This window comes from Haematobia irritans, chromosome 3, assembly GCF_050003625.1.
Source record: "Haematobia irritans isolate KBUSLIRL chromosome 3, ASM5000362v1, whole genome shotgun sequence".
In the NCBI taxonomy this organism is placed as follows: Eukaryota; Metazoa; Arthropoda; class Insecta; order Diptera; family Muscidae; genus Haematobia; species Haematobia irritans.
In genome coordinates, this window is record NC_134399.1 from 171,144,336 (window position 1) to 171,167,536 (window position 23,201).

Below are 23,201 nucleotides of genomic sequence, written 5' to 3' on the forward strand. Positions count from 1 at the left end.
ATAATTTTCCAAAATTACAAAGGTTTTAACGAAAAGATTTTACTTTTGGAAATATTTACCATAGATGAAGCAATTTGGGATAATAATTTAATGAGAAAATATTATATTATATATTTTTGTGTGAATAAATCAAGATCATTAGGCATTGGGATTTCCACCTACTCCTCTGCTGGATCGATTCCTACTTGCATGGTAGAACTCAGAGAGTTGCATTTAAAGATAGTTTATCTATGCTTATACGTGTGACATCTGGAGTTCCCCAGGGCAGCCACCTAGGACCGGCTCTGTTTAACCTATATTTGAACGATCTTCCGTCGGTTATCGTATCATCGAGGATATGTTAAGCTGTTTCTTTCATTTGATAATGCTAGTGATTCTTTACTTCTTCAGGAGGACATTGACAAGTTGGCAGATTGGTGTGCTTCTAATTGTATGTTACTCAATTTTGTGAAGTGTAAGAAGATGACTTTTTCTCGTAGAGTTTGTGAACAGACTGAGTACTATGTTGGGAATTATAGGCTTGAGAATGTGCTTAGATTTAATGATATAGGTGTATTGTTTGATTCCACTTTGACTTGACTTTGGTCCCCATATTGAGGGATGTGTCAATGTCGGCAACTGGTGTTTTGGGTTTCATTAAGAGATGGTCTAAAGAATTGGTTGATCCTTATCTTACGAAGAGGAACTTTACCACTCTGGTTAGACCGATATTAGAGTATGCGTGTGTTATCTGGTCACCGAGTTATCGTTGTTCTATTGAATCTGTACAGAAGCAGTTTCTTATTTTTGCTTTGAGGGGGCTTGGCTGGAATAATTTATACGATTTGCCTCCATATTCTAGTCGTCTTATGTTAATTGATCTTCCATCTCTTGAACGTAGACGGTTTATGTACGGTATTGTGTTTCTAACTAAACTTATTAATGGAGATACTGATTCACACTACTTGACATCGAGAATTTGCTACAATGTTCCAAGTCGTTTAACTAGGAACTTTGTATTCTTAAAGACTGAATTTTGCAGACATAACTAAGAATTATTTAATCCCCTTAATGTTTTGTGTAACAACTTTAATTCGGTCTATTCATTGATTTCTTTAGCCGATCCGATTCCTGCCATCAAGGAAATTATTCTTAATTGTAACAACAGAATTTCTGATCCAAGGGTGTTGCCTTCTAAATTTCCACATGCTGCTCATCCAATTACTGCTTCTATTATCCTGTTTTCCGCGCCTTACCGTCCACGTTGGCACTTTTTAAACCTTGTCTGGTTCAATGGGGTCCCTCCTGACCTATCAGCTTATATATATTGAACCTTATTGAGTACCGCGGAGCCTTTACTGACTCAACGTTGTCCCTTCTGACCCATCTCGAATAACTAGCTTGGGGGTCCTTTCTGATTCGCTGTGGTGTGTTACTGACCTATAGGGTCCCTTCTGGCTGACTTGGAATATTGAATTATATTTAATTGAATTGAAAAGATATATTTTGTAATGCCCCGGCTGCTATTAGCTGTGTAAATAAATAAAAAATAAATAAATTAATTAATTAATATGAAGCGTTGGGCGCCAGTTTTGGTTGAATGTGCAGAACAACTAATCATCAAGTTTTTGCTGTATTTAACATGTGTCAATTGCCATAACTTTAACAAGGCTTTAAGTTTAGGCTTTAAAGTTATTCAGGCTGAAGATAAACTAGGGATATTCAATGGCCATGTGGTCTCACATGGTAGAAATGTCAATTGGGCCCCCATATTATATGATCAGACATCATTAGACACTTCTCTTGAGGTTTCTTGAAAGAAAAGATGTACGGCGATGAGTCTCTGCGGGGATAGTTGAAGCGTTGGGCGCCAGTTTTTAGTTGAATGTGGAGAACATCCAATCGTCAAGGGTTTTCTGCATTTGACATTTGTCAATTGCCATAACTTTAAAAAAGCTTTAAAGTTATTTGGGCTAAGATAAACAGCGGCTATTCAATGACAATGTTATCTCACATGGTAGCGATGTCAATTGGGCACCAAAATTATAATATTTGACGCCATTAGGCATCGTCCTTTGGGGGTTCTTTTGGAAGAAAAGATTTACGATGATAAGTCAGCAATATTCCAAAAGCTAAAGAATAAATGGCACTTAAAAATGCCTTAGCTTCATTAACAGTTTGAAGCATCGATTAGAGGCATATCGCCGACGACTTGGCCGCCATTTAGTTTTGTTTTAGAAATAATTAAACGATACCATATTACCACTACCAAATGAAATTAGAATATGTAAGCAGTTATAACCTCAACAAAGGCAGAGGATGTACATCATTGAATAATTAATATAATATATATGTACTGGCGCCCAACTGGTGAACAAACAATAATATACAATAACTGTTTGGGAAGAATAGAAGAAATTTAGATACAACAGGTTTATTGATTGAACAAAAGGAATTATCTTCGACTTCATAGGCTCTTTCTCTACAAAAGTTCTTTTAATTGAGAATATTTTGAATTTTTGATGATGACCATATTATATTTGTATTTGTTGATGTTTGCTGGCTGACCAATCACGGCGAACACTTTTTTCTTCTAATTTTGCTATACGAATATAATATCGCCATGGTTTTAACAAAGTGTAAATTATACCAGATGTATTTCAGCTTTATAAATTCACACGTTTTTTTTTAATTTAATTTTACACTTGTTTGCAAAAAGTTTAATTGTAAATAATACTATAGCCTTAGGTGATTGTGTGGCTAATACGAGTAATGTAAACTGGGGTTCTTGCTTGCTGTATAGTTTTTACAATATCTCCCCATGTTAATTGCAATTAAATTGTATGCATATTAAATTATTATTTACAATATAAAAAAAATAGTTTTGCAAATTAAGTGATAATCGAAAAGGTTAAGAAAAATAAAATGGTTATAATAAATGAATATTTTTCTTTAATTCTCTAGATTGCAATGTACTTCGAAGGTATGACTTCACAAGCAACAAAAAAATGAGAAATCGGGGGATTTCCGCATTTACAAGTCATTGTAGATGATCCGAATTTTTAGTGCTTCCGTATAGGAAGAAATTCTTACACTCAAAGTGATCCCTTTTTTAAGTTTAAATTAACTAAAAAATAAGTGAACTAAAAACTGAACTGAATTGAATTCATGTACCCAGAGAATGTATATGATCACCGCAAACATGTTTCAAGAGCAAACTTTTGTTTTTGGAGGGGAAATAGTAAAATTAGGCGCATTTACAGTAAAATTTACAAATTTAAAGAAATAATGAAATATTTTGTAAGACGTACGCAAAAAATTATTAGAATTTTTCCAAAAATAATAATGCCATGAATCAAAATAAAGTTAGATTTGCTTTCACTCAAAAACAAATTTATTTGGATCCAAAGATGTTGACCTTTCCTTAAGGATTTTGGTATTGATTCCGAGCCAAAGATACGGCTTTAATATCAGGTAAATATTTTTTTTTCAGTTTACAATGGTTTTCTTTATATTAAAGACAATTTGCGTTACTTCAGAGATATAGCACAAACGAAGGCAAATTTCGAAGACGAATGTCCTAAATATGAAATATTTTCAAATCAAATACTTTAAATTATCTTTTAAATATAATATCTTAATATCAAAGAAATGTCTTCCTTAATATTGTGTAAATTTTGAAACCTAAATTTTAGGTTTTGCCCCCATTTTCATGAAGCTCCGTTAGTGCTACGTTAGCTAACGAACTTTTAAACCATGCTATGTACTCGTACATATCTGTCATCTTGCGTATATATTCCATATGCTGAAAATTTTTCAGTTAAAGTTAACCGGAGAAAAGATATTTCCATTTTTCTTTCTGTTAACTGGCAGTTAAAGCCTAACGGAGGTACATGAAAATGGCCATAATAGTTTCTTTATTGAATTAATAGTGTTTCAGTTTCTCTTATATTAAAGTTCTTTTCATGGATCCGTTACTTGCATTTAAATATCTAACCAAAAACGATTGTAGCGTTACTAATTTTTCTTAAAATTGACTTTAAAATCACCTTGACCTTTACATCCGCCCCCAAAATGTTTACGTACAGCATTGTTTTATTTCCCACGTAATGTGAATTAAATGTATTTTGCATTAAAACAAAAAGTATAATTATTTAATAGTCTGCCTACTACTACTGGGTCTCAAATACGTTGATCACTTAGTTTTTGCTTTTTAAAATCTCTGCATGCGCTGAATATAGCAAAAAACTTTAATTTCATTCGTAGATTAATTGTTTCAGACATTGTATGTGTGTGTGTGTATCTTTTGGGGCTTGGTTCAATAACCCACCAAACCTCACCCGCATATTAATTGCCTTTATCATTGTTGATGGCACAGCTCAATCACAAAATTTAGTAAATTTAGACTATTATGTTTTTTTTTGAGAAGTAATAACCTTTATTCCTATGGATGTAAATTTTAAAATATTTTCTAACAAGGTAATCTTAAAAGATTGTATAAGAATCCAATACACAATTGTCCGTATTTCCGTATAATCTTTTCAATATTAAGTTTCAATTAACCAAGTTCAAGTATGTTCGCATGCTAATTGTTTTCAATAACAATATCCATTTGTTTACAATGAAGCCAATTATTTGCAAATCTTACAAAGAAAAATTATTTAAAAATCTTCATTAGTTAGAAATTCTATAGAAATTCTTCAAATACACACTCCAAAACAAAAAAAGAATCTCTTTATATTTTATGAGTGGATTCATTAATCACAATATTCATTGGAAAAATTTGTTTGCTGTGTAATGAGAGTGACTAACTACTACTTTTAATATATGCATTAACCTCTCTCTCTCTCTCTTCACTCCTATGCCCTGCAATCTATCCTTCCGCTCTCAGTTTAGTTCGTCTATTTCAAAAGTTCTCCATTACAGAAGTTTATATGGAATAGAGGCCGATGGCAATTTTGTTTGCTCACCATTGAAGAGGGGTTGTTGTTTACCTATGGTTTTTTTTTTGCTATTGGTATTGTCGTAGTCATGGTAACCTAAATTATATATAAACAACATAATAAAATATAATGAAAATCGTTGAATGGAATAGCTTTTCATTACGGCTATTTATAAAATGATACACAGAGAAAAAAATATAAAATAAATATGAATAACTAATTACAATGAAACATGAAATATGAAAACTTATGGACCACACTGAAAAAAATAGTAACCTAATATGAAAGATTATACAACCTAAATTTTAGTATCCGTAATTTACACAATATAATAAGGACACATTTCTTTAAAATAATTATGGTTTATTTGAAAGTTTGCTTCAATCTTTGCTTCAAATATTTTTTTTCATTAAATTTGGGACACGAATCTTGCATCCCTCCGTTAACGGCGTAGGTTTTTGACTAAGGAAAATTTTCCTTAAAGTATAGGAAAACATTTTGGAGTTGAAGAAATCGTCTTTAAATCAACACATACATATATTGATTATTTATATTTACTAGAAAAAAAACACTTCAAATATAGGCTAAAACTTATTTTTAGGATTTTGCATTTTTTCGGAAATAAAAAAAAATGTTATTATTTGATTTTTAAAGTGGCATGTTTACTTGTACTTGGATAGCTTTATTAATATACATACATATCATAAAAAGAGAACGCACATTCGATAATTGAGATCTGTATCCTAATTTTAATTTAATGGAGCCTAAATTTAAAACTACACGCAAAAAAAAATGTTTGGAAAATGTTTTTCTTTTGTTAGAGTTTTTTGAATTTCTTCGCAAATTTTAAGCCAAAAAATGTTTTTGTTGCATAATTATTATCTTTCCAATAAAAAAACATATTTTGTGATTTCGTTTCGCTTTTACCAAGCACTGCTCTTTTCTGACTTTAAGTCTTTAATTTCGAAATTTCATAGTAAAAAATTAATATAGTAGTATGTAATGTCGCACATTTTTTCGGAATCTTCCCAAAATATTTGGAATATATGCCAAAAAAAAAAAACTTTTTGGTGTTCGGTCGAAGCAGGGATTGAACCCACCACCATTAGTATACAAGGAGGGCATACTAACCATTGCTTTACGGTGGCCAACTAAATGTATGTTCCTGTTAAATAAAGTTTTTTTTTTTTTTTTTAATCGGCTCGTGTGTCCCGAAAACTTGTCGCCGTTAAATTTACCAGCGACGAGTTTAGTGATTAATTTTTGAAGAAGTTTTTTTTGGACTTTATTAATCGAACAATTGAAATTTAAAAAAATGGAAATTGGTAAGAAGTAAAGTGACTAATCTTCAAAAATTACAAAAAAATGAAAACAAGGAACTAGAGATCAGCCATTAGATTAGCTAGGCTGACTCCAACGATTTAAAACCGGTTGGAACAAATGGTTTGTAGTTCAATGTCTTTTAGCCTTTAAAGAGAAAATTGTAATAAATGGTAGAAAAACTAACCCTATTATTAAAAAAAATCGATATTGTTTTTAAGTATTTATTCCAGCTTCCATTCTTTGTGGAACTCATGTTCTATATCGAGGAGTCCTGAGCTGACCACGATCACAAATCTATTGATATAAAAATGCGCCATTTATACTAAATTGACAAAGATCTGTATATATACCCAGCAAAAAAAGCGTCGCCAAAAAAGTAATGGAAATGTTCTTTTTGGCAAAATTGACGCAGAAGCGATGAAGTTAACATAGGCTTGTCATAGGACGGAAGTTCTCCATTTCAACAGCCGTTGTACTGAATTTGCATCACTTCTTTAGGTGTGATCCGAATTCAATGTTTTGGATGTAAATTAAAAAATTCTGTGATATTTTGTCAAATAAATAATTTTTATATTTTTTTTTTATAATTTTTAATGGATTCTAACGCTTGTCGGAAACGTTTGACCTCAAATATTTTCAAAAATGCAAAATTTTTTCAGATTGGATTTTGAATTTTTTTCGACAAAGTTTAAATGATTTGTACCATTTTATGAATTCTTACTCCGTTTTTAACGTATTTGAAACAAAAAAAGTTAAAATTACCCATTAAAAGTATGAAAAAACCAAGTTATACAAAACTGAATTAAAAGAACTTCCTGGGTAGTTAAAATAAAGAACATCATTGGGAGTGCATATTCTGGAAGTGCTTTTAAAGTTGTGCCTTTGGAAGAACTTCCAAATTTTTTTGTTGGGTAGTAGTTATGGTCATCACATCCACATCATAGAAAACAAAACGGCACAATTAAAGTAAACGTGTTGATTTTCAATTCCATTTATATTTAATAGAAATCCTTCAAGGCCAATGTATTTTATTTAGCACCAAACATAGATAATGTAAATAATGTCCCAAGTCAAATTTATTATTATTTTCATTTTGCAAGTCAAGATTACAAACAAACAGCATTTTAAACGCAAATAAGTAAAGTTCAGTTTTGCACATCAGCTGATTGTTTTCTTTCACGATGATCCTTGTGCCATTGATCTCAGCGTCGTCGCCATTTTTATAGTTTTGGAAGCTTTTACTATATATCCACATTTTTCCCGCGTCAAATTAAATATTTTGTCATGATTTTCCGACAAAGAATTGCGTCAGAAATAAAAAGATTTTAAACCGACAAAATTAAAATTCAAAAATCCTTGGTCTATGATGGTATGGTCTGCGGTTCGATTCACCTGGATGAAAGGTAAGTTAAAAAAAAATTACAAAATCGAATAATTTCTTCTACAGTGTTTGTATTACAAAAAAATTGCTAAGACCTAAAAACCTCGTGGAAGTTAGAAAGATGTGAGGGTATATACAATTAACCAGAAAAACATTTTTTTGAGTTTGTCTTTATGAAAATGTTTTTACATCCTGTAAAAGAAACAACGTTTTTCACAAAAAGTATATAATTTTCTTCCAAATAAACTTCCTTACAGCGAAAAGCAAATGGGAAAAGTTTCTTGTGGGAGAAAAGAATTATTTTTTAACGTGAAGATAGGGTCCCTGAAAATTGTCTTTTTTAGTATTATATTATTATACATTATTATTTTAAAGAGGCTGCGTCTTTGGCTTGGTAGCAATACCAAAATCATTAAGGGAAAATCAAAATCTTTGGAATCAAGTAAACTTTTTTTTGAATGTACGGACCTATATTGCAAAAGTGCGCCCCTATCAAAACTTAAATTAGTCTCCACTCCATGAAGTAGTGTAGTATACTATATTGCAAAGTTGCAATAGTATTATTAAACCTGTATTAATCATTGGCAACTTTGAGTCATATAGAATTTATTGACAATTCTAAATTTTGACAATTCATGAACCAAACCTTGGAGGATTAGCAAATTTGTTCGTCAAAGAAAAATTATCCTGTTATTGTTATCGTTGCTAAAATTATTAGGAATATACCAATTCCAACGAAACACCAAACTACTTTCAATTTTTCTCTCTTAAGTAGATACGCGAAGAGAACTATTACGATCTACAATATTTCTACTCATTAGGATATCTTAATTATTTATCAAATATTGATTCTCTATTGTAGAAGAATGAAAAATGAAACTCATTTACACCTTCAATACCATGAATAAAATAAAATCTTTAATACTTGAAATGATTGACACGATTGATGTGTTGTATATTTTACCTTAATACTTTCTGCGGCAAGATTTAATTCTATTATACAAAAAAGGTAAATTGTATATCGTATAATTACATAAAAGAAAATAACAACAATTGGGCTGACACACGCATTGGGAACGTGCGTACAAAAATGTGTATGAAATACAAAAAAAAAAATGCTAAAAGATCTAAGGGGTATTAGTGGCCAGGAGAAGAGCTATAGCAATAAACCCACAAAACTGTACGATAGGTAGCTGCTACATAGTAGCCCACAAAGATTACCATTTAAATGAAAAATTATATACATATAAGAAAAAGAAAATCAACTAATATGCTTTGTTTTGTAGTTCAGGCCTAGAAAAACATTCAAAAATTCTTCCAACATTCCTATTGTTTTGTCTAATGCTTAGGTAGTTAGATGGCTAGAGAAGTGGGTAGATATTTTTTGTCTGCATATCTCCGATGAATGGATACATCGGATACCCATTTGTATGACATGTGCTAGAAATGTTTATAAGACGATTAGCACAAGACACTTGAGGCATAGTGCGGCATTGTGGTCATGACGACCACAATGGCGACATTGTTTTCAACAGGAAACACTAAGAAATTGGAAACCTTTTTCATGTGCATCTCACCGATGCCATTTGTTCCACATATTAGGCCACCCTGCAATGCATGCAGATAAAATCCTTAAACATTAGATTAGCATCTGCACTTGAGAAAACAAAAATAATCTAAATTCCCTAATAGAAGATTGAGGCGATTAAATATAACACTTGAAACATCAACGAGGGAGGTATTGACTGAATAAGGCTGTATATGAAAAGAAGCTCGATGTATAGGCGAGTTAACGCAAAATGAAAATCATGAACAAAATTTCCAGATGCGATTCGCAAATTTATTTCTATAGAAAATTTTGTCAAAATTTTATTTCTATAACAAATTTTTTAAAAATTTTATTTCTATAGAAAATTTTGTCAAAATTTTATTTCTATAGAAAATTGTTTCAAAATTTTATTTCTATAGAAAATTTTGTCAAAATTTTATTTCTATAGAAAATTTTGTCAAAATTTTATTTCTATAGAAAATTCTTTCAAAATTTTATTTCTATAGAAAATTTTGTCAAAATTTTATTTCTATAACAAATTTTTTAAAAATTTTATTTCTATAGAAAATTTTCTCAAAATTTTATTTCTATAGAAAATTTTGTCAAAATTTTATTTCTATAGAAAATTTTGTCAAAATTTTACTTCTATAGAAAATGTTGTCAAAATTTTATTTCTATAGAAAATTTTCTCAAAATTTTATTTCTATAGAAAATTTTGTCAAAATTTTATTTCTATAGAAAATTTTGTCAAAATTTTGTTTCTATAGAAAATTTTGTCAAAATTGTATTTCTATAGAAAATTTTGTCAAAATTTTATTTCTATAGAAAATTTTGTCAAAATTGTATTTCTATAGAAAATTTTGTCAAAATTTTATTTCTATAGAAAATTTTGTCAAAATTTTTGCTGCAAGTAGAGGATGCTGATGAGGAATGTGGTAATTCCGAAACGTGCGTCCATCCAACCATCTTGCAGTCTATAGGGCTTTGCCCAAATAAATTTGACAAACATTATTTTCCTCTGTTGGTTAAGCTACACTTGTAGTTTAGTCAATGTATGGTTTTAAGCTGAAATAAACTAAAAAAACAAAATTTTATCCTATAGAAAATTTTGTCAAAATTTTATTTCTATAGAAAATTTCATCAAAATTTTATTTTTATAGAAAATTTTGTCAAAATTTTATTTTTATAGAAAATTTTGTCAAAATTTTATTTCTATAGAAGATTTTGTCAAAATTTTATTTCTATAGAAGATTTTGTCAAAATTTTATTTCTATAGAACATTTTCTCAAAATTTTATCTCTATCGAAAATTTTGCCAAAATTTTATTTCTACAGAAAATTTTGTCAAAATGTAATATCTATAGAAAATTTTGCCAAAATTTTATTTCTGAAAATGTCATTTCTATATAAAATTTTGTCAAAATTTTATTTCTATAGAAAATGTTCTCAAAATGTTATTTCTATAGAAAATATTGTCAAAATTTTATTTCTATAGAAAATTTTCACAAAATGTTATTTTTATTTAAATTTTGTCAAAATTTTATTTCTATAGACAATTTTGTCAAAATTTTATTTCTTTAGAAAATTTTGTCAAAATTTTATTTCTATAGAAAATTTTGTCAAAATTTTATTTCTATAGAAAATTTTGTCAAAATTTTATTTCTATAGAAAATTTTGTCAAAATTTTATTTCTAAAAAAAATTTTGTCAAAATTTTATTTCTATAGAAAATTTTGTCAAAATTTTATTTCTATAGAAAATTTTCTAGACATTTTATTTCTATAGAAAATTTTCTATATAAAATTTTCTATATAAAATATATTATCTATATACAATTTGTTCAAAATTATATTTCTATATAAATTTTTTCAAAATTTTATTTCTATAGAAAATTTTCTAGACATTTTATTTCTATAGAAAATTTTCTATATAAAATTTTCTATATAAAATATATTATCTATATACAATTTGTTCAAAATTCTATATAAAATTTTGTCAAAATTTTATTACTTTAGAAAATTTTGTCAAAATTTTATTTCTATAGAAAATTTTGTCAACATTTTATTTCTATAGAAAATTTTGTCAAAATTTTATTTCTATAGATAATTTTGTCAAAATTTTATTTCTAAAAAAATTTTGTCAAAATTTTATTTCTAAAAAAAATGTCAAAATTTTATTTCTATAGAAAATTTTCTCGACATTTTATTTCTATAGAAAATTTTCTATATAAAATATATTATCTATATACAATTTGTTCAAAATTATATTTCTATATAAATTTTTTCAAAATTTTATTTCTATAGAAAATTTTCTCAAAAATTTCTCAAAAATTTCTATAGAAAATTTTGTCAAAATTTTGTTTCCATAAAAAATTTTGACAAAATTTTGTCAAAATTTTATTTCTATAGAAAATTTTGTAAAAATTTTATTTCTATAGAAAATTTTGTAAAAATTTTATTTCTATAGAAAATTTTGTTAAAATTGTATTTCTATAGAAAATTTTGTCAAAATTTTATTTCTATAGAAAATTTTGTCAAAATTCTATTTCTATAGAAAATTTTGTCAAAATTTTATCTCTGTAGAAAATTTTGTCAAAGCGGCCATGCCAGGATTGATGGCCAGGAAGGGAATCTATTATGCTCGCAAAGCGCCAGACGTCTGAAGAATGCAATTTCGCAGAAGCTTCCATTTGAATTAAAAAATTAACTGGATCAATTAATTTCGTGATTGAATCAAAAAAAATATATATATTGTGTGTTGGCAGATTGCATTACTAGGGTTGCCCAATCCCGCCAAATAAAAGGGAACACTCGTATGAAGGAATAATTTTTCATATCTATTGCATTCTTCTATTAATTAAAGTAAGTACTTGTTTGTTTGCGCTTTATTGTACTTGGTATTATTACACAATTACAATTCAATAAGATAGTCAATGTTTGCGGTTATTTCTATTCAAAATAACTTCTGTGGTTATTACATTTTATTTTCTATTCTTGAAAAGAAAAAGTTTTCCATTTCTTTCTTTTCCTATAATCAGTTGAATTTTACTTTCATTCGCTCTTGTTCAATAGATTTGCTAAATAAAAAAAAAATACTATAGCATATAAAGTTCTTTGTGGTATATAAAATAGAAAAAAAACTATGGCAGAAAAAGTATCAAAATCTGCTCTTGTAAAAACTATAAGAAAATGGAAAATAATAAAAATTTGTATCAATACAATATCTTCAATAAAAAATGACAATAAGGAATGGATGAGTAAGGTATTTACTAAAAGTGGAAATTAAAGAAAAATAATAAAATTTAAAATTGTGGTAAGACATCTCAAAAAAGGAGTTGTACGGAAATTATTTTCACTACAACAATAATATAGTTTTAGTATGCCAACATAAAAATCGAGTCCTTTATCCACAACGACAGTATCAGTTGTCCAATATGTCCCTAAAGTATTTTCGTCATTGAAATAATCGCAGGATTAGTTTGTATAGTCTTTGAATAGTCTACTCTGGCGAAAAACAAACAATTTGTTTCGAAAATATAGGAGAACCGATTAATTTTTTACACCTTAAAATATTTTATTTTCGTTGGTTTGATACCCATGATCTCTAGTTTATACTCATAAAACAAAAAACTCTTATACGTATAATTTGTTTGAGGAGAAAATTGTATTGCTTGTACACACCAAAAAAAATATATATATTTTTGTCTTCAATCACGATATTAATTTATCCAATTCATTTTTAATTGAAATGTCTTCAATCACAGAAATTATAGTACCAATTAAAAAATTTATTTAAAGTCAATTAACCCTCTAATGCCCCAATTTTTTTGCCATCTGATTAAATGTTCAATGTTAACGACACGAAAGCAAGAAAAAAGCAAGAAAAGCCTCTTGAATACTTTCAAATAAGTTTTGTTTTTATTTTGCCCATTTTTACTAAAAGCTTCCTTATTAAATGAAGACGGGCTTGGACATTAGAGTAACCCTCTTAATTAATTGATACTATTAATTTTTGTGATTGATTTTTGTTTCAGTTACAAAATTTGTTGAATAAATTAAATTTTTAATTAAATATTTTTAAAACTCAATTAAATCTTTAATTGGAAAAATTTTCGTGATTTTTTTTTTAGATATAACATGTAAATAAATCACGATTTGCGATTCCGAATATCAGAACATGGGAGAATATTGAATTATTTCCTGCAATTTGAAATATTAGGGTTTTACCTACCCATCCCTCGTTCGTAATGCAATTGTAAAACAATATTTCTTCAGTTCGATGGTGAAGAATTTAAAAAGATTTAATTATATATGATATTTGTTACATATTCAAATTACTCTTGCCATAAACAATAGTGAAAAAACCTGGTGGTATGGCTATGAAACGATGGCAGATGCTATGTGGAGGAGCAAATAGAAAAGAAAACGCCTTTGAAAGGAAATGAGCAGAAGTAAACGTTGGAAATTTAACTCTTTCCCATTTAGACTGCAAAAAAAACTGCTGCATCAGTATTTCCTGTTGTTTTTTGAAAAGTTTTAATAACAAACCCAAATATTCATTAGCCATAACGAGACGATGTGATGGAATTATCAAAACAAAAGAATAACAAAGACAATAGAAAATAGCATTCCCCTTAAGAAATAAGATCGTAGAAGAAGTCCTCTCTCAACACTCACCAGAAAGTTTACTTGTAACATTTAGATTTCAGTTTAAAGTTTGGTATTGCTTAGGATTCAAAGGCAATTCGAAACGTTGGCTTCAAGGGCGAAAAAATTGGAAGTTCTTCCTAAGTCGTGTATATTTCTAAATTTTACTGTGGATAAAGGTAAGGACAAATAAAATAATAGAAATTTCCAAAAAAATATTTAAAAAATGTTCCGTTCTATTGCCCTGCAGACTTGGAATTTTATGTTCTTACTACGACATTTCCTTCAATGAGCATCCAAAAATGCGGTGATTTATACATTTTTTTTTGTTCTACACACTTCTCGCAATAAATTTAAATATTCTGAAATTGTTTGCTGTGTACACTGAAAAAAAGCGAACCCACCTGGAAGAAAGGTTTTGTTAATTTTAGATAATTTTGATTTTTTTTTAGAAAATTTTAACTAAAAAGTATTACAAACACCGATATCACAAAACTAAGTAAATATTTTGCTACAAATTCCAGAAAATTTATTAGACATTATTATTTTTTTTTTTTCCTTGTTAAGGAAAAAATTGGAGTTTAAAATTGCAAAAATGTCTTTAGAGCCATACAAAGTTCAAGATGGACGCATTTGTAGTAAAATTTACAAATTTAAAGAAATAATGACCTATTTTGTGAGAAGTGCGAAATTAGCTTAACCTACGCAAAAAATTACTAGAATAGAGGAAACATTCTCCAAACATATTGATTTCATGAACAAAAATTAAGATAAAATGGTTGTATAAAACACAGTAGGAACAAATATACCGATATGTTTCTCGTTAGGCGCGCAATTTGCGATAAAATATTATGCAACACGTCTTTATATAAAAAAAGTCGAAAAAGTAGAGAAAAATTTTATTTTGTTTTAAATGAAATCGGAAACACTGGAATAGCATCATATACACACAAAAAAATTGTTTATGATTCAATCACGAAATTAATTGAGCCCATTGATTTTTTAATTGAATTGTCTTCTTCACGAAATAAGAAGTATCAATCACAATTTTAATTGGACATTAAAAAATAATTGATTAAAAAATTAATTGATTTCATTAGCAAATTTCATTTTGTAATTAATTCAATAAAAATTTAATTGATTTTGATTGCAAAACTCACATAATTTCTTCATTAAAAACGTAACTATTTTCAATTACTTTCTTAAATGACTTACCCCCGTTTTCATAAAGCTCCGTTAGTGTTCCGTTAACTAACCAACTTTTAAATCGTATTATGGACGAGGCTGTCATCTTGCCTTTATATTCCATAGGCCAGTTAGGAACTAAACTGACGAAAATGTTTCAGTTAAAGTTAACCGGAGAGAAGATATTTGCAATTTACTTTCTGTTAACTGGCAGTTAAAGCCTAACGGAGCTACATGAAAATGGCCGTTAGTGTTTTTAGTTTGATTTAAAAATTGAATGTTAGAAATAAATTTTTAGTTAAAAATTAAAAAAAAAACATCCCATTTTTTGGAAATATTTTGTTGATATTTGTATCTGGGTATGAAGAAGAAAGGCGTAATCATTGCATTGGATGCTTAAAAAGACGACTTCCATCCTATGACATTGCTTCTTTTCGTGTGCGGAAGTGGAGCAAATTTGGAGCAGAAACGATGAATTTAACATGGGCTTGTCATAGGACGGATGAAACATTTTTGGAATTTTTGGATTTTTGCCGCAAAAAAGTTGGTTTCTCGCCAAACATGAATTGCTTGACGAAATCAGATCCTTCTCTACACTGAAAATAAATATTTAAGTGATATTAAAGATCACGCAACCTAAATTTTAGGATGCGAAATTTACAAAATATTAAGGACAAATTTCTTTAAAATAATGAAATTTTAATTAAAATTTATAATCTTTACTTGAAAAATTTTTTTCATTAAATAGGAAAGAAATTGTCCTTAAATAAACTAAAATATTGAAACTTAAGATTTAAAATAAAAACGATTCAAATATAGGCTAAGACTTATTTTGCGGATTTAGCGTCTTTGGTTTAAAGTTTTTGTTCTTTGGAATTAAGAAAACATTTTTTACTTTGAAGTATCCGTTATACTTTGGATTTTTAAACTGGCATTTGTTTGTACGTGAGCACCTTTATTGGTAAACCGCGAAAAGAGAATCAAAATTTGATAAATGAGATCTGTATCCTAATTTTAATTTTATTGGTCCTAGATTTAAAGCCAGATAGGTCGCTAAAAAATGTCTTTATTTTAAAGATGCCGCATCTTTGGCTCGGAATCAATACCAAAAAGGGAAGGTCAAAATCTTTGGATCCAAGTAAACTTGTTTTTAGTGTAGGTGTACAAAAAATGTTTTAAAATAATAAATTAAAATAAAAATTTACTTAATTAAAATTAAGCTAACTTAAATAACCTATATAAATTATTTTAATAATTGTAAGCTCCTATGAGACGGTATAATTGCGTCTGTCGACCCGATTAGTATGTGGTTACTTGTTAATGTGAAAGGATTCTGTAAACTATTTTCTCCCATTTGGCACGTCATAGACTTGTAATTCTGTATATTCGTACCTTGCAACAAAATATGAAACCTATTTCAATTCCTCTATCCATTTTTAAGCCCTGCGTGACTATTGTTTTGTTTTCTTTACACTATATCTATATCCATATCGTGGAAAGTTTATATTTGTCTATTTCATCCATGCAGCTCTCCAGATGAATCAGTTTTCAGCTTCTATGTGTCTCTTTTTTTTTGAACCACGATATGTGTGACAACAATTCAAAAACCACCACAGAATTACTCATGCTGCTCGTTCGCAATGCTTTTGAGATTACCTCGATTCGCATGGCGTTATATTGGCTTTGTTTCAAATCAACTGCCGCGAATATTTATTTTTTCCTCGCGCTGTTGTTGCCATATTTAGGTGTTTTATTTTTACAACTGATAAAATGAACATGCAGCAGGAAAGAATAATAGTAATATTATCTCCTTTTCTGTAAGAATCTACTTTGAGCAACAAAGAAAAGTTTTGTTTTTTGGGGGAGTAGGTCGTGTAGTGCAACATAAATGACGCATACTTTGCGTTTTCAAAATACGTAATCATATCTTTTTTGTTGAACAATATTGTGGGATATAGCCATAAATTTAATATTGCCAAAAGATAGTTTATCCATTGTCGACTTGTCTAGTATATTTTATGTTATATTGTTTCATTTTTGTATTGAAATAAAAATTTATCGATTTTATTTTTAAAATAAAAAGGAAAAATATATATAGAAAAGTGATTTTGTCTCAATCGTGCAATATGGGAGTAGTGCAAATTTCAATCATCTAAAGGGTGATTTGTTAAGAGCTTGATAACTTTTTTTTTTTTTAAAACGCATAAAATTTGCAAAATCTCATCGGTTCTTTATTTGAAACGTTAGATTGGTCCATGACATTTACTTTTTGAAGATAATTTCATTTAAATGTTGACCGCGGCTGCGTCTTAGGTGGTCCATTCGGAAGTCCAATTCTTTTCCTCTGTTGGTTAAGCTACACTTGTAGTTTCGTCAATGTATGTATGGTCAAAATTTTATTTCAGTAGAAAATTTTGTGAAATTTTATTTCTATAGAACATTCTGTCAAAATTTTATTTCTATAGAAAATTTTGTCAAAATTTTATCTCTATAGAAAATTTTGTCAAAATTTGATCTATAGAAAATTTTGTCAACATTTTAATTCTATAGAAAATTTTGTCAAAATTTTATCTCTATAGAAAATTTTGTCAAAATTTTATGTCTATAGAAAATTTTATCAAAATTTTATCTCTATAGAAAATTTTGTCAAAATTTTATCTCTATAGAAAATATTGTCAAAATTTTATCTCTATAGAAAATTTTGTCAAAATTTTATCTCTATATAAAATTTTGTCAAAATGTTATTTTATTTCTATAGAAAATTTTGTCAAAATTTTATCTCTATAGAAAATTTTGTCAAAATGTTATTTCTATAGAAAATTTTGTCAAAGTTTTATTTCTATAGAAAATTTCGTTAAAATGTTATTTCTATAGAAAATTTTGTCAAAGTTTTATTTCTATAGAAAATTTTGTCAAAGTTTTATTTCTATAGAAAATTTTGTCAAAATTTTATCTCTATAGAAAATTTTGTCAAAATTTTATCTCTATAGAAATTTTTTTCAAAATTTTATCTCTATGGAAAAGTATGTCAAAATTTTATCTCTATAGAAAAGTTTGTCAAAATTTTATCTCTTATAGAAAATTGTGTTAAAATGTTATTAATTTTGTTAGCTCTTCGAGGAGGCTCGATCAGGAAAATCTGGGGATTGTTTAAGTCGGTACTATATATAATTTTAGACCGATATGGATCAATTTTTGCTTGATTATTACAGGGACTGTATTAATATCACATACCAAGTTTGAAACGGATCGGGTAAAATTTACTCCTCCAAGAGGCTCTGGAGGTCAAATCTGAGATCGGTTTATATGGGGCCTATACCTAAAAGTAGTAGCTAGTTTCGGTCAGAAGTTAGCGTGATTTCCACAGATGGACGGTCGGACATCCCTAGATCGATCACATGACTCAGAATATATACAATCAAAACAACAGTGAACCCAACAGGAAGCAAATTTAGAAAATTTAGGTTTATTTTAGACAATTTTAACTAAATTGTATTACAAACTCAGATGTCACGCCGATTTCAAAAAAAATTAGTAAATATTTTTCGAAAATTAAAAAAAAATTATTAGACTTTATTTTTTCGTCAATTGTAAAAGAATATTTCGTAGTTTGATGGAAAAAATTGGAGTTCAAAATTGCAAAAAAATTGTGCCATACGAATTTCATGATGGGCGCATTATTGGTAAAAGTTACACATTTTAAAAAATTCTGAACTATTTTTTGTGTATAATTTCTGCCCATTTCTAGTTCATTTAACTAACCTACACCAAAAAAAATTATGTAAGCCAAGAAAACTTTCTCAAAAAATTACAATCCATGAACTAAAATAGAATTAAATTGGCTTTTGTGCCATATAGAGTTCACTTTCTTGTTGAGTGCATACTTTATGGGGTCCGGGACCAATATTTCGATTTGTTACAAATGGAATGACAAAGTTAGTATGCCCACCATTCTATGGTGGAAGGTATAAAAAGGTATTCGCTTTACCTTCCGATATTCTAACGGTATTTTGAATACTACATATTTATCAAGCGAAGCTTTTTTCAACATTCTGAACGTTTCGCCATTAGTAAGTTCATTCAGTACAAAATATTAAATGGAACTTCATTGTTGAAAAATTTAATAGTAATTTGTACAAATTTACAGTCATACCAAAGTTGGAAAATTTTTTAAGTTTTACTAATTTTTCTCCTATGAATAGTCTAATTAATGGACATTAATAGACCCCCTTCCACTTTTCGATTGTACTACAATACATCCAACAAAGATGAAAATAATCTCTTTGTAATATTATTATTTATTTACCACTCGATAAATCATAATAATAATTTTTAATACACATTGAAATATTTAAAACAAATTGTTTCGTGCATCACGTTATGACGTTTCGCTATAGGAGTTTTTTTGTTGTGTACTTGTAAGAGTTATTTTTCATCGTCATCCCGAAATGTTTCCGGCTCTAAATTGCAGGGAACAAAAACCTAAACACTTGGTCATCCAAGCTAAACACTTGGTCCGAACCGAGTTGAATGAATCGAAAATAAAAACACCAACAACAACAGCGACGTATCGACATAAACCCGCAGTAACTGTAGCTTAATTTGTTACTCATGCAATACAAAAGACGAGGCTGTTTTCTAAAACCATAGATGGAGTTGGAGAAAAACAAAATCAATTGAGAAATTTTTAATTTGATGTAATTAATTAATTGGGCGATTTCGTCGATACCTACGCTAATAACTTGCACAACTATTTTATTGCTGGGTCTAGGAAAACCGAGAGAGAAATAAAATATTTTATTTATTTGTAATGATGGTGTGGGAAGCGACTGACCATCATGACAGAAGCTCTCTAAGATTAATTTATAGATTACATAAACACAATTGAAAAATTGGATCAAAGTGATTAATTTTATTTTTTTACAAAAAAATGCATTAATTTTGAGCATTAATTTTGCATAGACAATTTTGTCAATAAAATAGTAAACAATACCAAAAATGTTGCTTAAAACAAGTAGAAAGTCTTAAAGTCGGGCGTGGTCGACTATATTGTATCCTAATCCTTCAAAATTTTGGGTGCTATATATAAATAATTATGTTCCCATATACATATATTTAAATCTGACCCGATTTGGACAACATTTCATTAAATTTTTACAAAATCTCTAGACTTAAAATTTAAATCGGCTAATGCCTCGGGGCGGACCATTGTGTCATTACAAATAGGGGAAATATTTAAATCTAAAGGAAAATTTGATTCGTTTTGACAAGTTTTCGAAAGTTATATGTGGTATATGGGAACTATATCTAAATCTGAACCGCTATTTCTTCCAAAATCAATAGGGTTCTATTCTGACCCAAAACACAAATTAGAAGTTGATAGGACTAAAATTTCGATCAGACTTTGATCACAAAAATGTGTTCACAGACAGACGGATGGACGGAAATGGTTAGATCGACTCAGGGGCAAAAATGACCTATCAAAATTTGAAGAAAATTTTACCTAAAATCTACAAAATTTATAAAAATCTGTGCAAAGGAATTTAAAGAAAATTTTGTCAAAATTTTATTTCTATAGAAAATTTTCTCAAAATTTTACTTCTATCGAAAATCTATATAAAATTTTGTCAACGTTTTATTTCTATAGAAAATTTTGTCAAAATTTTATTTCTATAGAAAATTTTATAAAAATTTTATTTCTATATAAAATTATGTCAAAATTTTATTTCTATAGAAAATTTTGTCAAAACTTTATTTCTATAGGAAATTTTGTCAACATTTTATTTCTATACAAATTTTTGTTAAAATTTTAATTTTATGGAAAATTTTGTGAACATTTTATTTATATAGAAAATTTTATCAAAATTTTATTTCTATAGAAAATTTTGTCAAAATTTTATTTCTATAGAAAATTTTGTCAACATTTTATTTCTATAGAAAATTTTGTCAACGTTTTATTTCTATATAAAATTTTGCCAACGTTTTATTTCTATACAAATTTTTGTTAGAATTTTAATTCTATAGAAAATTTTGTCACAATTTTATTTCTATAGAAAATTTTGTCAAAATTTTATTTCTATAGAAAATTTTATCAAAATTGTATTTCTATATAAAATTGTGTCAAAATTTTATTTCTATAGAAAATTTCGTCAAAACTGTATTTCTATAGGAAATTTTGTCAACATTTTATTTCTATACAAATTTTTGTTAAAATTATAATTTTATGGAAAATTTTGTGAAAATTTTATTTATATAAAAAATTTTATCAAAATTTTATTTCTATAGAAAATTTTGTCAAAATTTTATTTCTATAGAAAATTTTGTCGAAAATTTATTTCTATAGAAATTTTTGTCAAAATTTTATTTCTATAGAAAATTTTGTCGAAATTTTATTTCTATATAAAAATTTGTCAACGTTTTATTTCTATATAAAATTTTGTCAACATTTTATTTCTATAGAAAAATTTGTCAAAATTTTATTTCTATAGAAAATTTTATCAAAATTTTATTTCTATATAAAATTATGTCAAAATTTTATTTCTATCGAAAATTTTGTTAAAACTTTATTTCTATAGGAAAATTTGTCAACATTTTATTTCTATACAAATTTTTATTAAAATTTTAATTTTATGGAAAATTTTATTTATATAGAAAATTTTATCAAAATTTTATTTCTATAGAAAATTTTATTTCTATAGAAAATTTTATTTCTATAGAAGATTTTGTCAAAATTTTATTTCTATAGAAAATTTTGTCAAAATTTTATTTCTATAGAAAATTTTGTCAACGTTTTATTTCTATATAAAATTTTGTCAACGTTTTATTTCTATACAAATTTTTGTTAGAATTTTAATTCTATAGAAAATTTTGTCGAAATTTTATTTCTATAGAAAATTTTATCAAAATTTTATTTCTATAGAAAATTTTGTCAAAATTTTATTTCTATAGAAAATTTTGTCATAATTTTATTTCTTAGAAAATTTTGTCAAAAATTTATTTCTATAGAAAATTTTGTCAAAATTTTATTTTTATAGAAAATTTTGTCAAAATTTAATTTTTATAGAAAATTTTGTCAAAATTTTATTTCTATAGAAAATTTTGTCAAAATTTTATTGCTATAGAAAATTTTGTCAAAATTTTATTTCTATAGAAAATTTTGTCAACGTTTTATTTCTATATAAAATTTTGTCAACGTTTTATTTCTATACAAAATTTTGTCATAATTTTATTTCTTAGAAAATTTTGTCAAAAATTTATTTCTATAGAAAATTTTGTCAAAATTTTATTTTTATAGAAAATTTTGTCAAAATTTTATTTTTATAGAAAATGTTGTCAATATTTTATTTCTATAGAAAATTTTGTCAAAATTTTATTGCTATAGAAAATTTTGTCAAAATTTTATTTCTATAGAAAATGTTGTCTAAATTTTATTTCTATAAAAAATTTTGTCAAAATTTTATTTCTATAAAAAATTTTGTCAAAATTTTATTTCTATAGAAAGTTTTCTCCAAATTTTATTTCTGTAGAAAATTTTGTCAAAATTTTATTTCTATAGAAAATTTTGTCAAAATTTTATTTCTATAGAAAATTTTGCAAAATTTTATTTCTATAGAAAATTTTGCAAAATGTTATTTCTTTACTTATGTTTATTTTATTTACTCTCGAAATATTGTATAAATTTTACTTGAAGTCGATTCGAGACCCAATATATGCGTACAAGGTATATACATTTTATACAGAAATATATGAGAAAAATCTTTTTTTCCGCGTATTGTAAAATACTTAAATATTTATGCAAAATTTTATTTCTATAGAAAATGTTGTCTAAATTTTATTTCTATAAAAAATTTTGTCAAAATTTTATTTCTATAAAAAATTTTGTCAAAATTTTATTTCTATAGAAAGTTTTCTCCAAATTTTATTTCTGTAGAAAATTTTGTCAAAATGTTATTTCTATAGAAAATTTTGTCAAAATTTTATTTCTATAGAAAATTTTGTCAAAATTTTATTTCTATAGAAAATTTTGTCAAAATTTTATTTCTATAGAAAATTTTGCAAAATTTTATTTCTATAGAAAATTTTGCAAAATTTTATTTCTTTACTTATGTTTATTTTATTTACTCTCGAAATATTGTATAAATTTTACTTGAAGTCGATTCGAGACCCAATATATGCGTACAAGGTATATACATTTTAT

The 23,201-nt window shown here is 27.0% G+C and overlaps 1 protein-coding gene across 2 annotated transcripts in view; it reads left to right on the forward strand.

Annotated features, from left to right (window-relative positions):
• baz (par-3 family cell polarity regulator) overlaps window positions 1-23,201 on the forward strand; it is a 224,456-nt gene that overhangs the window by 32,022 nt on the left and 169,233 nt on the right. The gene's annotated exons all lie outside the window — the stretch shown is intronic.